At 57.8% G+C, this 15,688-nt stretch overlaps 1 protein-coding gene across 6 annotated transcripts in view; it reads left to right on the forward strand.

The window, feature by feature from the left end:
- HDAC4 (histone deacetylase 4) overlaps positions 1-15,688 on the forward strand; it is a 288,638-nt gene that overhangs the window by 65,167 nt on the left and 207,783 nt on the right. The window lies entirely within an intron of this gene.

Raw genomic sequence — 15,688 nt, forward strand, 5'->3', positions numbered from 1 at the left:
TTATTCTGAATTTAATCGTGAAATATTTTACCTCGTAATGAATACATGTACCTAGACCCTGTGGGCATCTTTCCAGTGTCCCTGCTCCGCTCCGGGAGACAGAGGCCCTTCTCAGAGCGTTCGCGTTTGTGCTTGTCATTCCTTGGCTTAAAGAAATACACGTGAGCACGTTCCTCAACAGTATGAGTTTCGTTTTGTAAGGTTTTGAGCTGTGTATATAAGTGAAACCACACCGTATGTTTTAATGATTTTTTTAAACAGAACTACTTTAGAGGACGGTTCAGGGCCCTGCTCACTGATGCTCTGTTCTCTGCACATCCCGTGTGAGGTTCCAGCTGCCCAGAGGTCCCATTTCTGGGGGTGCTGGCCCTGACCGCTTGGTTACGGTGGTGGCACCGGGCTTCTGCCCTGTAAAGTTACTATACTTCCCCCCCCCCCCCCTTTTTTTTTAAGTTTAATTTTATTTACTTTGAGAGAGATAAAGAGCAAGTAGGAGAGGGGCAGAGAGAGAGGGAGACAACCCCAAGCAGGTTCCGCACCGTCAGCACAGAGCCCGACTTGGGGCTCGAGCTCAGGAACCGTGAGGTCATGACCTGAGCTGAAATCAACCTTCGGCCACTTAGCCGCCTGAGCCACCCAGACGCCCCTCTGCTTCCCTTTATAGTTGATGAGTATCTCGTGTGAGATACTCTGCAACCGTGCTGATACCCTGTTGTTTCCAGAGCACTCACCTGTGGCTTCAGCAGCCATAGAGGGTTCTTGCCTGCGTCTGTTACCGTGATGGACAGTGGTGCCCCCAGCTTCAGCAGCCGTGGGTGACTCCGTTGCTGTGACAGTGGTGGCCCCTAGCTTCCCAGCAGCCATGGCTGATTCTTACCTGCATCCGTTCTGGTGACGATGGCGGCTGAGAGGTGGTCTTCTAGTGCGGTCATTCTCATTACACGCGGTGGTTGGCTTCCTCCTCTAGAGAAAAGGTTTCCTTCCTTCCTGATTTATTTGTTTCTTTATATTAGTTTGGAGTCATGGGTTCTTATTTCATTAACTGGGCTGTAGTCCTTTGCTATCATGATTTAGTTTGGTGCCCAGAGTGTCCTCTTTTGGCCCCCGGGAGCCCCTTGGTGCTGGCTCCTCTGGCAGGTCCCCCGTGATCTGGTGCCCCCACCCCTTCTCTTTCTTTCTGATATGGGAAGGTAGTCTGGCCTCCCTGTGTGTGCCTTCCCTGCCGCGCCCCTGGAGTCGGCCCTTCCTCCAAGGAAGCGTGCTGCTTTCTCTCAGGACCCAGTATGTAGAAAGCCCGGTGTGCGTGCTGGTGCGTCTGCTGTTTCCACGTGCCGTGGGCAGGTGGAGTGGGGAGATGCACGCGTGTCCGTGGGCACACGCCCCGCCCCCCCCATCTCGTTCCGCATATACACGTAAACTGCAGAGCTCACCCTGGTACTTCTAATTCCCGTCCAGCCTCACGGGGTCGACGGACCACCCCCTCTCTTCGATGGTCACCCTCCTCCCACGGTGGGAAACTGGGCTTCCGGTTTCTGTAATGCATTTACTTATTGGCTCAGAAACTGTTAATCTGGGCCTCTGTCAGAAAGAAGCCCGCTAGCCGGAGTTCAGGATTTGTCTGGGGCACATCGTCCAAATGCAGTCTGAATGCCGGGTCCCAACGCCGCTTGGGACAGCCCTACCCCCCGGCCCCTGCCCTGTGCAGTTGTATTACTCACTTGAAATGTGGTTCGGTTCATTTGTTTCTATTTGTATTCCCTTTTATTACCCTCCTCATGCTTTCTTTATCTCACTTCTTTTATTTTTGAGCGCATGAGACACGAGTGACGTTCTTAAAACCAGTGGTATCCCTGCCTGGCCTGTGGCCGCCCCCAGCCCCGCCCTCGCTTTCCAGATTTGCCTTCTGGACAGTCAAGCAAATACATGTACTTTATTTTGGATTCTCTCTCGCACCAAAGGAACATCAGACAGGCGGCTCTCTGGCACGCGGTCTTTCCGCACCAGAGCAGGTCCCGGAAGGTCCCGGAAGCCCAGCCATCCCTCCACGGAGCCCCTCTCCCGAGTTTGGGTGGCTGGCAGGTTCTGCACTTGAATAACCTCGTGCCCACGTCCCATCCTCTGCGGGACCTGTGTCTTCAGACTTCACCTACGGAGAAAGCTCGCTTCAGCAGCTCGTATACGGGCTGCACCTGCAGAAGATGTGCAGAGATGCAGTTGGGCTCGACTTTGCCAAATTTGCCCGTGTAGAGCTTGGACCAGTTTGCTTCCGTGTTCCCACCTGTGAGGCCCGAGCGCCCGCTCCCACACCGTTCTGCAGAGCAGAGAATGTTTCTTTTTGCCAGTCTGGCAGATAAGAAATGGAATCTCAGTGTGAGGGCCTTTTTCTGTCTTTATGCCTTTGGCCTCTTTTTCTATCAGGAGCTTGGTCATTATTCGCACAATTTTTAAGAGTTCTTTGTACATCAGGAATATTAGTTTTTATCTGTGAGATCTATTGCAAATACTTTCCTCCAGTTTGTCAACTGTGTTTTCAAATGCTTTATGGCGCTTCTTTGCCATGTAAAAGCACCCCCCCTCCCCATTTCCTTCTTTCTTTCTTTCTTTCTTTCTTTCTTTCTTTCTTTCTTTTTCTTTCTTTCTTTCTTTCTTTCTTTCTTTCTTTCTTTCTTTCTCTTTCTTTCTTTCTTTCTTTCTTTCTTTCTTTCTTTCTTTCTCTTTGTTTCTTTAACTGCTTCTGGCTGTTGAGTTGCAGTCAGAAAGCTTTCCTCTGTCCCCTGATCAAGAGGAACCCCCATGTTTTGTTCATTCTTTACAGCTAGGTCCTTGGTGCACGTGTTAGGTTAGGATCTAGTTCTGTCTTTTCCCGGTGGCTACCCGGCTGTCCCAGCACCGTCGGGTAAACACCTCCTCCGTGTCCCTCGCTGCGCCGTCTGTCTGCTCGTGTGCCCGTCCTGCACCGTCTCCAGCACAGGGGCTCCCAGGGGGGTTCAGCGTCTGGCTGGGCTCTCGGCCTGTTCTGACAGTGTTCGTGACCCTCATGTGCGTCTGCTGGCCGCCTCTCTCCCGCTGCCGCCCTCGGATTAGCGCGGTCAGGGTGCCTCCCCGCCCTCCGTCTCCCCGCGTACTCTTCACCCTGTGTCTTTCCTTCCCGGTTGTTTCCTCCGTGCTGTTTGACTGTTCACCAGTTCTCTCTTCAGCCCTCGCCAGCTGGTTATTCAATTCACTCATTTAGTTTTTAATGATTCAACAGTTTTTTATTTCATCTTCGGAAGGGCCTGACCGCTTTTGATATTAGTGATAACGGGCGACACATAATCTCGTTTACTCCAGGGGGCAGGTTGTGGCTCTTACTGTCCCTCTTTGGCAGGGGGCAGACTGAGGCACAGAGAGCGATTAGAAGATCCAGGGCTGTGCAGCTGCTGAGCAATGGTCCCCGACAGGCACTCACTTCCTCCCTGGATGAGCCCGTTCGTTTCTTCACGCCTGCTGTCGAGATGTATTTTGTGGCCAGATCAGATTTTCCTGTAACTAAAGTCTGTGCTGGCCTGGCTTCCACTCCCGGCCTTTCCCCTGCTTTGTGATTTTAGATTGTGACTTTATGCCTCGTAATGTTTTGCAGACATTCTTTTGGGGTTGATGGCGTGCCCGTCAGGGGAGGGGATGTGTGTTTGTGTCTGCCTAGGGCTAGCGCAGCACAGACCCGGGCCGCCTCGCCTTGGATGCACTTGACGACGTATTTGCCGCGGTGTCTGTCCGGTCTTGGGGCTGGGCGGGGTCTCCCCCAAAGCCCTGCCCGCTGATCCGTGGTCGGGGGCCCCCAGGGGCGGCTGCTTCCTTGATCTGCTCTCCCAGCCAGTGTCCGGTCTGGGCACGGCTGTGTCCCTTCCACGGGGATGTTCGCCACCTTCCCCGACGGGGGTCCACTGTCCACTCCCCTCTGGCTCAGCCCCCGCCTTGGTCTCCTGGCCCAGGTGGCCTTTACCGTGACCAGCGAGCTGTGGCCGAGTCACGTGGCAGCCGCGGGATGGGCCCCGGGCTCCGTGCCGTTTCCTGTCTGACTCGGCCTCCTCGAGGTCCTGCCTTCTGAGGGCTTCCTTGCCCTTCTGACCCCTCAGCTGTGTTTAGAGGAGGTTGTAAGAGCTGGACACCGCACTGCCGGAGTCCGAGGCTTCTCTTACCACGGTGAGCTGGCTTTCTTTTGAGGGCGCGTGTTTTCACAGGAGACCAACCTTGTCTCCCCTGATTTCAGGCGGAGAGGCTGGCAGATCTGGGGGACAGGGGATGCTGAGGCCTGAGCAGCCACATCCGCTAAGTGACGTGCAAAACCGCAGGTAATTTCTAACCGCCACTGCCCCTGGATAGCTTGTGACGGTCCATGCCGCCTGTCAGAGCTCTGTGCTAACAGCCCCGCCCCGACGTGAAGCGGGGCCGAGGCAGGGCCGGGTGGCTCCTTGCTTCAGCGCCCGGCTCTCTGCCGTCAGAGGACGCGCCCAGGGTGCGATCGCGTCTTGGGCTTTGCCTGAGCCCGTCCTTGCACGCTGGCTGCTGCGGGGACATTTATGTCCTCTGGTCTTGTGAAGCACTTCTTCCGTTAACAGTATATTTAAAATTACAACATGAGTTCAGGCAGAAGCCAGACCCCGTTGCTAAGTAAGCACGTCTGTGTGCCGGTAGGAGGGCGTCCAGCCTCCCTGCCCTCACGTTCCCGTGCGCACAGGTCGAGGCTGGGCGGAGGATTTCTTACCACCAGCCTCCTTTAGCCCCCGGCCCGTGGGCGCCCTCAGTGTGCTGGGCGAGGCCACCACCAGATGCGTCTTCCTGGGATGAGTCCTCCCGGCTGCTTGCCCCGCGGCCCCGTCGGCTAGGAGCGCAGGGGTGCAGAGAGCGCCTGCGGGCGGGCTCTGAGGGCCTCTGTCCTCCAAGTCAGCAGCTTTGTTCTGCAGACGAAGAAGCCCAAGGGGACGCGGCTTGCCTAAGGCCACCTGCCCGGGCCTTGGCCCAGGGGCCCTGCCTCCCGCTGAAGCCCTGTGCCCCTTTCTCCAGGCGGCGTGCGTGGGGCCAGAGCAGACGGACAGGCCGCGGATTCGTGTCATCTGTGCTGCGGTGCTGAGTGAGGGGTGAGCGCCCCGAGGGACTGTCCCAGGAAGAGGATCGGCACGTCCTTGGGCCATGCTGGCAAACACGTCGCGGTCCTTGCCCCAGCGGCTGCTTTCATTTTTATAGAAGGCAGATGTGAAAGTTTTAATGTAGTTGGACACAAGGAAAAGTACGAATTTTTCCTCTGTAGCAGTAGAGTGGGTCATTTTTCTTAACAAAACTGTAAATAACAGTCAAGCGTTTGCTTTAGAATGGAGGAGACCGGGGAAGTTTTTACTCCTGGATTTCGATATCTGGCCTTGGCCTCCTCAGTAATCCAGGAAGGAAGGGCAGAATGTAAAATCGCGTATGTGTGCCTGTGTGTGTACGTGTGCCTGTGTTTGACCCCTCGGTGACCACAGGTGCAGACGCACGCACTGTGCCGTGTTCCACGCAGGTTCCACGCGGGGCATGTGCCGGCTGCAGACAGGGGCTTGCTTGCCTCCTCCCTGCCCGCGGGGGAGGGATGGTGGCGTCTCTTGTCGGCCCCTCCTGGACTCGGAGCCCAGGGCAGAGGGCGCGGTGACGGCCCTGGGGCTGCTTAGGTGAGAGGGAGCCTCTCCGGGCCCCGCTCACGCTGGCCTGCGGGTCTGCTGTCCAGCCCCAGCCCACGGTGCAGCCTGCTCGCGGTTAGGCCAGCAGCAAGCGTGCGCCGGGGTCTGGAGCCTTTTGACTGGTGGTGATGATTTTATCTTACCGCGAAGATCCCTCACGTCCAAGCTGAGAATATCTGTTTATGATTTTCGTGACTTTGGAGTTTTCCTTGGGACTTGTGTTGAGCAGTGAGCACATCACGTGGATGCTTGGGGGGATCTCCACTCTGGGGGAACACGTAGGTAGTCCTTTCTGAGCTCTTTAGGCTCGGGAGGGGCCCGTGGGGCGTGGCTGGCCCTGCCCACGGTCCCCTGGTGCCTCCCCCTGGGGGGGAAGCTGCTGGGGGCTTGTTAGAAAGTCTCAGCACGGGAATTTTGTGTGCAGTGAAGTTTAAAGGATACGCTTGAATGTTTGCTTCACACGGGAACAGCAGTCCTGTCACTTGTGTAGCTGTGCGTGTGATTTGGGCGGGGCCGGGCCGCCCTCCCCCGCGGTGCTCCCCTCTGCCCCTCGCCTGGAGAGAATTACACAGCCCTTCCCTGTACGCGTGGGTTGGGGCCTGTGTTCCAACGGAGTCCTCGGTGTCCAGTGTCACTTCCTTTCTCGAATCTGTCATTGTCCACCTGCCGGTGACACCCAGGCTTCTCCGTTTCCCGGACGTGCAGAACGAGACGCCGGGTGTTGAGTGTCTGTGGATCGGGACAGCTGACGCCGGCCGAGGACACTTCATCCTGCCGCCGGGGCCGCGTGTGGACACTCGCCTGACCTCCCACACCGCCCGGCTGGGCCGCGCTGCTCGGCCGGTGCCAGACGTTGCGACATGGTAGAAACGAGCGTGCCGAGGAGTCCGGTCGTCTTTCGCTCGCATGCCGTGGGGGTGCCCAGCGGGAGAACGGGCACCCCGCCGCCCAGGAGTGCAGGGAGCTCGGGGCGGGGCCCGGCGCTGCGACGCCCCGGCAGATTCTGTCTCCTTCTTTGTGAAACAGAACTACTGCCGCTCCACCCGGCAGAAAGCGCCAGGGGCCAGACAGCCATCCCGCGCCACGTGCTTTTTTGTAAACGTGGCTGAACCCCCCTGGCGTCCTGGCAGGGAGGATGGTGGGATTGGCTTGTAATGCGACCCGACGGGCACCCGTTCCCTTAGTGGCTGTTTGAGGACAAGTGGAGGTGGATGCCAGTGACTGTCACCTTTGTCCCGACGCCCTGAGGCTGCCTGGTGGCCCTGCTCAGGCTCAGCTCCCGGCAGTGCCCAGGGGCACCTTTTCCTGGGGACCTGGCCCGTGGGCTCTGTCTCCTCTAGCGTCCTCAAGGAAGGCTCGGACACTGGCTTCTTCTCTCTTCGCTTATGTATTAACTTTTTTTCGGTCTTTATTTTTATAGGGGGTGCACCCCCCACCGCAAGGGAGGAATTGTGGTCTTGGGTGGGGACACCAGCGGCAGTGCTCCGCTCTGGGAATCCTCCAGACCGGAGCTGGGGCAGGAGCTCCCTTCGTGTCTGCTGGCTGCCGGTGTCTGGGGAGCTGCTGCGGGAGGTGGGCGGGCGGGCAGGCCGGCCAGCGGTCCACGGGCCTTGGACGCTTGCTGATGCTGGTCCCCCAGGCTCCTGAGGTGCCCGGAGCCCGCTTTTCTAAAGAGGTATGGCGGGGGGGGGGGGTCCTCCAGTTTCCAGGAGCTGCCCCAGGGGCTTTCCAGCCAATCCTCCTTATCGTGGGTACAGGTGTGGCCTTCAGCCTTGGCAACCGACAGAGCCAGACTTCTACTGAATCAGATGATGAATCTGAACCTGGAGGAGGCGGGAGCGGAGAGGAAGAGCGTGTCTGTGGCCACGCCAGCTAACACGCAGACACTGCCACTGGGGTCAGACCTGGGCCCTCCCGGTCAGTGGGGAGGACCCTGCGGGACAGAGGGGCGGGCGTGGGGAGGGCCGGGGAGAGCCTGGGAGGGGGAGCTGGACGGGAAGGGCGGGGCACGCCGCTTGGGGCGGGGTTTGCTGCTCTGGCCCCTCAGCCGCTTCGGGCCGTCCCGTCTTCCCACGCTGTGGTTATAAGGCACGAGTCTGCGGTTGACCCAACGCTCGAACAGGTGCTCCCGTGCCCTCCAGGCCTGCAAAGCTCCCTGGGGGCCCTGTTCACGAGGGGAAGAGGGTCATTTACTGATTTTCTTTTGGGGGGGCTTTCCTTTGTTTTGGTCTGACTGCCCCTGGACAGAGATGTCCCTAAGACCAGAACCTGCAAACAGTTGGTAACGTTCGAGGAGCTTTGAGTGAAATCGCACGTCGTTCAGCAGACCTACCTGCAACGGACAGTGTCGGAATCTACGGAACGTTTATGGGCGTTTCTTCACGTAGGACAGTCTGTTGGCCCAATAATAGGGCTCAGGCAGGTTAAAGACAGGGTTTCTTTTCTTGAGTGGCCAGTGGCCATGGCCTTGGCAGTGTGTTCGGACCTGCAGTGGGGCGGCGGTGAGTCGGGTGGCCAGTAAGAGCTTTTCACCCGTGTGTCTGCTTTGGAGAAAGGCGTGTTTTCGGGGGCTCCCAGGAGACCCTGGCCGGCCTCCCTTGCTGGCGTAGGTTGGCTCTTCTCTGTTGTTCCCTTTGCGACTGCCCTAACCAGATCACCCCAACGAGCAAAAGACGGCCCGGCTGTGCACCACGTAGGACCCTCCCCCAGGTTAGGAAAACTCGGATCCATTTAGAGGACCTGTTCCGGAAGTCCCTTACCAGTTAGCTGGGGGCGTGGCCGTCGCCGCGTGGGGCTCCATAATGTCCTCCGTGGCTGCGCTCCTTACGCACGTGCACCTTGTCAGCTCTGTGGTGTTAGGGTGAGTCACAGGCCTTGCGTTTTGTCTGGGGCCTCTCTTTGCGTGTCCCCTTTCACGTGCCGCGGGGGGCAGAGAGATGGCCCTGCCTGTGCGTGGCTGCCCAACGCCGTTTCCTGGGCCTGGCCTTCTGAGCCTCTGCCCACGGGGCTCAAGGAACGTGCTGGTCAGTAGCCAGGCCCTCCTCCGGCGCCAGCCACAGGCCCTCTGTGACCTTGCACTCCCGGGGGGCCGGACCGGGCCCTTGCCTGCTAAGTGTTGCCCCTGAAATAGCTCTTCCTCCACGCACATCTGCTGCCCCTGGAAGCAGCGAGGAGAGGGAAGTCTGAAGTCCCCTGAACACCACCGCTGTCCTTCCACATCTGAGGGCTTCTGTGTGGGGGGCCGTGGACGCGGCCTGGGCCACGTGTGGTAGCCCTGGGGCTTCTGCCCGGACCAGACCGCCAGGTGCACTGGTCCCTCGGGTTTCTTCTTACCAATCAAGTCGGCTTTGCCACTGCTGTGTATCAGTAAGAGAAGGTTCTACGTTCTCACTTCCCCTTGTGCAGGACGGTTCGCCAGGAGGCTGGTGATGGCCCTGGGCCACTTAGCTGAGGAGACTTTCTGTGGCTTCGTGGTTTGATTTCTGCCCTGCACGAAGCCTCTTAGGTGCTGCCAGATGGGGGACCTCCACCCTGGGGTCTGATCCTTCTTGGCCACAGCTGCTGGGCCACTCCAGGCGACCTTGCAGATACCCTGTGCCCCTGGCACCCTTGTGCTTGACCCTGGCCCAGCTGGTGGCTCGGGCGGGTGGAGATGGCAGCCCGGGGTCAGGGGGCTCCTTGCTCGCACGCCAGCCGTCACAACCTCCACGGCCTGGAGTGCGCGTGGAATCCTCGCTGCCTCTCGTGTCAGCCGCGGGGGGTCTGCTCCCCAGTGTGGCTTGCCAGAGCTCCGTATGCCAGAAGCGTGTCTTCTCCCCCCGCCCCGTGGACCCCACCCCTCCCCTTGCTGGCGGGGGCTCCCGGCCCTTTCTCATTCGGATCCTCTGTTGCCCAGCAGACGGCCACTTCCCCTTCCCCGCAATCTCCGAGGCCGAGGTCTGGAAAACCAACCCCTGGCCACAGATAATTTATGGCATCCTCACATTTGCATGTGGAACGGGAAGAAGAGATTAGGAGTGGAACTCAGTTTACATGCGAGGTCCCGGGTCCGAGCAGGGCCGCCTCGCATCTTCCGCGGGCATTTGCTGTGCGCGCGGAGTTAAAGCTCGGCCCCGCGGCTTCCAGGGGGCACTCACCGCCCGACGGAGACCCGGTTCTGGGGCGTTCTCCGGGAGTCTGGAGATGGAGTCTGTGGTGATCCCGCGTATCATCTGCCGGTTATGTAATGTGACAACACGGGTATGAAATAGAAACCAGATGTCGGGGCGGGGCGACAGAGTCCTCATCAGTGGGCACCAGCGGGGCCCGGCTGGACTTTCCTCCTCTGTCCCGGGCTCACTGTCCCGGGAGACCCGGCTCTGGAGGGGCTGCTGGGGCCTAAACAAAAGGCTCGACTGAAGGTAAGGTACAGATTCAGCGCGATTAACTCTTCTACGGAGCTTGTCCAGGGTTTTCCGAGCCCTGTGGTGGAACCGCGGGGCGCCGTGCTGCGTGGCCTAGTGACTTGCTGTCCGGGGTCGTCTCAGAACGTTGAGCCTCAGCGCGTGGCGAGCAGTGGCCTGTCTGCCACATCCTCCGGCCCCCGTGCGCTGGGGCAGGGAGAGAAGGGGATCTGCGTTTCGCCCGGTGAGGGGCTCCACCGCGCCGGGGGGCCCTGGGGGCAGGTCGCTGTCCAGGCGCTGTCGGCGCAGGGACCGACCGCCGGCCCCCGTGGCCTCTCCCGGGGCCCCTGAGGCCTCGTGCAGCGCGCCCTGCGGGCACTGCTCCAGGAGCGCTGACCTGTGCTGGAAGCGGGTCTCCTTCCTCACGGGAGGCCACAGCGTCCACGGATGGTGGCCGCGTGTAAACCAGAAATCTCTCCTTTACCATTACTTTCTGTTGGTAGCTGATCTTCCAGAGAGATAGGTAGAGTCCGTACTTTGCTCAGCAGACCTTTCGGAAACAGAAAACCCAGGAATCTTGGCTGTCGTCTCAGCCCCGGGCTGCTTTAAAGCTGCATGGGCTTGTTGAATTCTTGTTGGGGAAATCTGTGCTTGACTGCTGCTCACGTTGTACGGTTGTCCTGTGCCCCCAGGGAACCAGCTCGGTGAGGGAGGCAGAACCGGGTCTGTGGCTCCTTCTGGTCCGAGTACGGACGTCCCCTCCAGGTTCTCAGCTCTCATCTCTGAAGCGATAGCCGGGGTTCATGGGCTGCTCTCTGGATGCTAGCCCAGCGCTAAGCGTCTTGGTGAAATTCTTACGTGATCCTTAAAACACACCTATAAGAGTAGGTACTTTTATCACCCGTGTCCCAATGAGGAAACTGAGGCCCAGAGAGGGTGGACGCCGTGCCCAGGGTCTCACGGTTGGGGGCTGTGGCTGGGATCCAGCCCGGGCAGGATGTCTCTGGCTTTTTTCCCACTCTTGGCTGTGTGGCCCTGACTTCCCGGTGGACGGACGAGGGGCCGTCTCTGGGTGTTTGCTCCTGGGCCATGTGTGTTCCGCGTGTGCGGGACGTCAGAAGCCAAGGGCGGAGGTCCTCCCCTTGACAGAGCGAGATGTGACGGTTCCTAAGCCCCCGGTCCAGGGAGAACAGGGGAAACACTCCAATGGCCTTATTGCATTTTGATTGTTCTACAAGAGAACTTGCGAGAAACCCACCCAGTGGTGTTTGGAAGACCAGGTGTGGTTGTTGGTAACTTATCCAAGTACGTAGAACTTCTGAAATCATTTTCTCAAACAGGAGTTGCCCTTCGACCGTTTAGAAGACCATACTTGGAATCCGTGGTGAGCTGTGAGGGCCTACGAAGCAGCAGCACCCTGTTTTCCAGGAGAGTGTGGGGCTGCCGTGAACGTGCCAGGGACGCGTCTTTCTCCCCAGCCCCCGGGACCTCCAGCTGGTCTGTCTGTGACCTCCAAGGCCGTCTGGTCCCAGCAGGGGCCCCAGGGCATCACAGGGAGGCCGCTGTCTTGTCTGGGCCTCAGGCTCTGCCTTGTTTCTAAATATAACCCCTTCCTTGTGTTTCTCTGAGGGTCTGGGGTGTAGACACCGCCCGGCGGAAGACGGCCACTGGGGCACGGAGCCCACCCTAGGTGCTAGACTGTGCGTCCAGGGCTCTTGTCCTCCTTCGTGTCAGGTTTGCAGACCCTTCTGGCAAAGTGTGCGTGGGCCCTGCCCGAGAAGGATCTTCCTGACAGCGTGGCCTCTGGAGTGTGTGAGGCCTGAAGATGAGCTCGAGCAGAGTAGCCAGCACTGCGCCCAGGTCCGCGGCCCCCGTGGCCCCCGCCACTCCGTCACACCAGACTTGGGGTGCTTAGCTCCCTAGGCAGGTGGAACAGGAGGAGAAAGGTGTTCAGGCCCCCCTCATGCACCCCCAAACGTCCCATGCATATCAGAAGCCCCTTCCAGAAGGTTCTCTCATGGGAGAGTCCCATGCAGTGTGGGGCTGGGTGGGAGACAAGGTGAGGGTCACCCGTACCATCCGGGGTACCTGGAGGCTGAGGGTCCTGACTTTGCTCTCTTGTCACCGCCCCACCCCCATTGCCATTTAAACCAGTTGAGTGCTGGGGCCAGGCTGTGTCTTGTCTGAGGGTCTCGGTCTGCCGTCAGCTGGGGCAGCGTGGGGACCCTGCCCCAGGTGGCCTGCCCTGCTGTTGAGCAGGCATATGATGGTTTGTTTGAAATCAAGAGCATCTTTTCCAAATTATGTTTTTTTGTTTTGTTTTTTGTGTGTGTTTGGGGGGTGGGGGGGCTGACGGCCGTGAAGTCAGAGCACGGTCAGCGCGTGGCTGTGAGGGACACCTGTGAGGGACAAGACTGCGGGAGGGGCCCAGGCCTGCCGGGCCTGGGAGCAGGTGTCAGACAAGTCAGCCAGGGACTCTGAGGACCTCGGCGTCCTTGGTCACAGTCCGTGACCTGTGGCTCCGGGCCAGCAGCCCACATCCGACGGTCGGTCCCCGAGAGTCACTACGGGAGCCGAAGCTCTCCCACACGTCCCTCTAAGTGTAGGAAGAAGTGGAAACGCTAGGAAGACTGCCGGAATCGGGGACTTCTTCCGAGAAGTGACTTCCTGGGGGAAGAGCTGGGGTGCCTGTGAACCCAGATGCATCATCATCAGTTTCCGGAAGCGAGACTCAACGGTGGCATTCTCTGAGACCTTGAATCATCAACTAATTATTGAAGTGTGCTGATTCTCGCACGTAGGCCGTCTAGAGCGGCAAGGATAATTTCAGCTGTGGGGGAGGTCACCGTAACTCCGAGTCTGCCTACAGTTCATTATGTGCAACGCTGGTAACCTGATATTTCTCTGTTTGCTGCCTGCATGGTCATCCCGAACGTCGTTCGGATTCATGGCCCGTGAGGACAGTGACAGCTGCGTTCCCAAATGTGTTTAGGCAGCGGGCTGCAGGAAAGTGTTTGCTAAGGATTTGTCTGCACAGATTTCCCTGTGTGTGCGCACTTGTGTGTATGTGTGCCTGTGCGTGTACGAATAGATTTACATTTGAAATGCAAGTTTCATTGGTCCGTTTGTCCAGGGACGGCTAGAATTTAGTAACCAAATGAAACTAGGCTGCACATATGCAAATAATTTGGACGTGATTGAAAGCCAGACCGACTTCTTATGTATCCTGCCTGCAAATCTGGAAACTTGTAGAACTTATTTTGGCATTCTTCTTTGAAAATAATTCATGCAGAAATAGTGTTATTATGCAAAAATACAAAGAGGGATAAAGAAGAAGTGAGAGAGCCCTTTGCCGTTTTCTGGGCTCCGGCAGAGTGGTTTCCACGAAGAAAGGGGCAGGAGAGGGCTGTCCTGACCCCAGCTCTGAGTGCCCTGGGGAGGACACCTGGCCTTCAGGGAGACCCAGACTCCCCGGTAAAGGGGACGCAGACCCACAGGGCACCAAGGAACCAGGCCCCACCCAACAGTGTAGAAGGAATAAGGGATGTTCGTGTCATCGTCCAGAAAGTGTACCGAGGATAAAGGTTTGCCGGACGGACCCTCCGCGTCAGCTACTGATGCACCTGCTGCCTCCTGGAGAGACCGACCCGCAGACCAGCAGCACGTCGTGTGAGCTCACTGCTGGGTTACCGTCCTGGTAGTTAGGGAACATAGCAAAACCAAAAAAAAAAGGGAGAGAAAGGATGAGTGTGGCAGGATCCGTGCTCTTCACATCGATTGCTCGCTCGTGTGTGTCTGGATTGGAGAAACACTTACCCAGCCTTCGGCCCGCTGGGGAATGTGCTGGATTCCCAGGCTGTGTGGGCCTCACCGTAGGCCTCGGGCTGGGCCCATGAAGACCTTGGCCCCAGATCATTTTCATCCTCTCTCTCCTTCTTTCCTTCTTTCTTTCTTTCTTTCTTTCTTTCTTTCTTTCTTTCTTTCTTTCTTTCTGTTTTTTCTTTCCTCTTTTCTTTTTCTTTCTTTCTTTCTTTCTTTCTTTCTTTCCTTCCTTCCTTTCTTTCTTTCTTTCTTTCCTTCTTTCTTTCTTTCTTTCTTTCCTTCTTTCTTCTTTCTTTCTTTCTTTCTTTCTTTCTTTCTTTCTTTCTTTCTTTCTTTCTTTCTTTTTCTTGCTAACTTTAGAAAACCTGTTTCTGCCTGAAAACAGACATTAGTGACTGTTACTCCGAATCCCTACTAAACCGGGGAGGAGCCAGGTACCATCAGTGTCTGGGCACGAGGGGACAGCCCGGTGGCGGTCAGGCTCCTGACTCCTGGGGCCTCTTAATGGAAAATGGCGGTGTTCCTGGAGCTGGCAAAGGGGAACATCGTCACCTGCAGAAAACTTTTACTCAGACCGGGATCTCCTTTTAAACCAGCGTGCCTTTTGAAGGAGGAAGAAGTTTAAACAGATTAATTAATTAATTTGCTATTTAAGCAGTTTATTTTGCACCCTGAGTTTTTAGGGTGTTTTCACCTAGGCCGTGTTATTCCCTCCGAGCCTTGCGGGAGCCTTGAGAATTAAGCTGGGCCCGGCCTGTCAACCTGCTGTTTGCGTTATTAGTGATGAAGGAGCACCGGGCCATCAGCCGGGATGCACTCCGCGTTCACACGGCGCATCTCGTTCGACCCTCGAGGCAGGTGATAAAACCTCTGGAACCAGGTGCTGGCCGTGGGCTCCCTCCCCCCAACCCCGAGGCCACCGATTGACGGCTTCCTGGGCCCCGCTTTGTGCATTTGCCGCCTTCATTTCATTTACGTCCAAGAACACAGGTTGAGCGCCTTGTCTGAGGTCAGCACCGGGAAGGGGGGTTTGAGGCACTGGCCCTCCGAGGTTGGTGCTGGGTGGGGGTCTGCCAGCTTGGTGCCCGGTGTCCCGTGAGGGGGGCTGGGGAGGGAGGGGGGAGAGGGAGGGCCTGAGGCGGCCACGGCTTACAGAGACCAGGATCCATAGTGGGTGCTCCATGCAGAGCATTGACAGGGGCACCAGGGCAAGGGGACCTTGGCATCGAGGGGCTTCCGGCGTCCCCGACCAGAGGTCCTGGCCCCGGGCCCGCCCAGGAGGCGTGGGTGAGCGCAGTGCCCTGCCATCCACGCAGAGGGCACAGCTTCTGAAGCTCCTTTGTAAGAATGACGAACGGACGCTGCTTGCCGAGGGACGCGGTTTGCAGATGAGCTGTTTTTCATAACCTGGATGGGGTTCCGGGCTGACTTGAAATTTTCACTTGATTAGCAGATAATTGAGGCGACACCTCAACTCTTGGTTTCCTCAACTGTGAGTCCCCCCGCCCCCCCCAAAAAAAAGCACTGGAAACCTTAGGACCGGAGTGTTTCAAGAGAACACAGCGAAACAGCTGCAGTGAGAAAGCCCGTGGAAAAGCAGCTGGCTGTGCCCGCAGCCAGTGGCCACCTCTCCGCTGGGCTGCGCGTCTCCTGCCGGGGCCCCACCAGAGATGTTTGGGGACTATTGCAAAAGGCTGAAAGCGCCTGCCTCCCTTCATCGTAGACGGCAGGTCGAGTGAGGAGAGGAAACGAAAGTTCACCCAGGCACTGGACAGGGACAAAAATGAATATGCT

This window comes from Panthera onca, chromosome C1 (assembly GCF_046562875.1).
Source record: "Panthera onca isolate mPanOnc1 chromosome C1, mPanOnc1 haplotype 2, whole genome shotgun sequence".
Lineage (NCBI taxonomy): Eukaryota > Metazoa > Chordata > Mammalia > Carnivora > Felidae > Panthera > Panthera onca.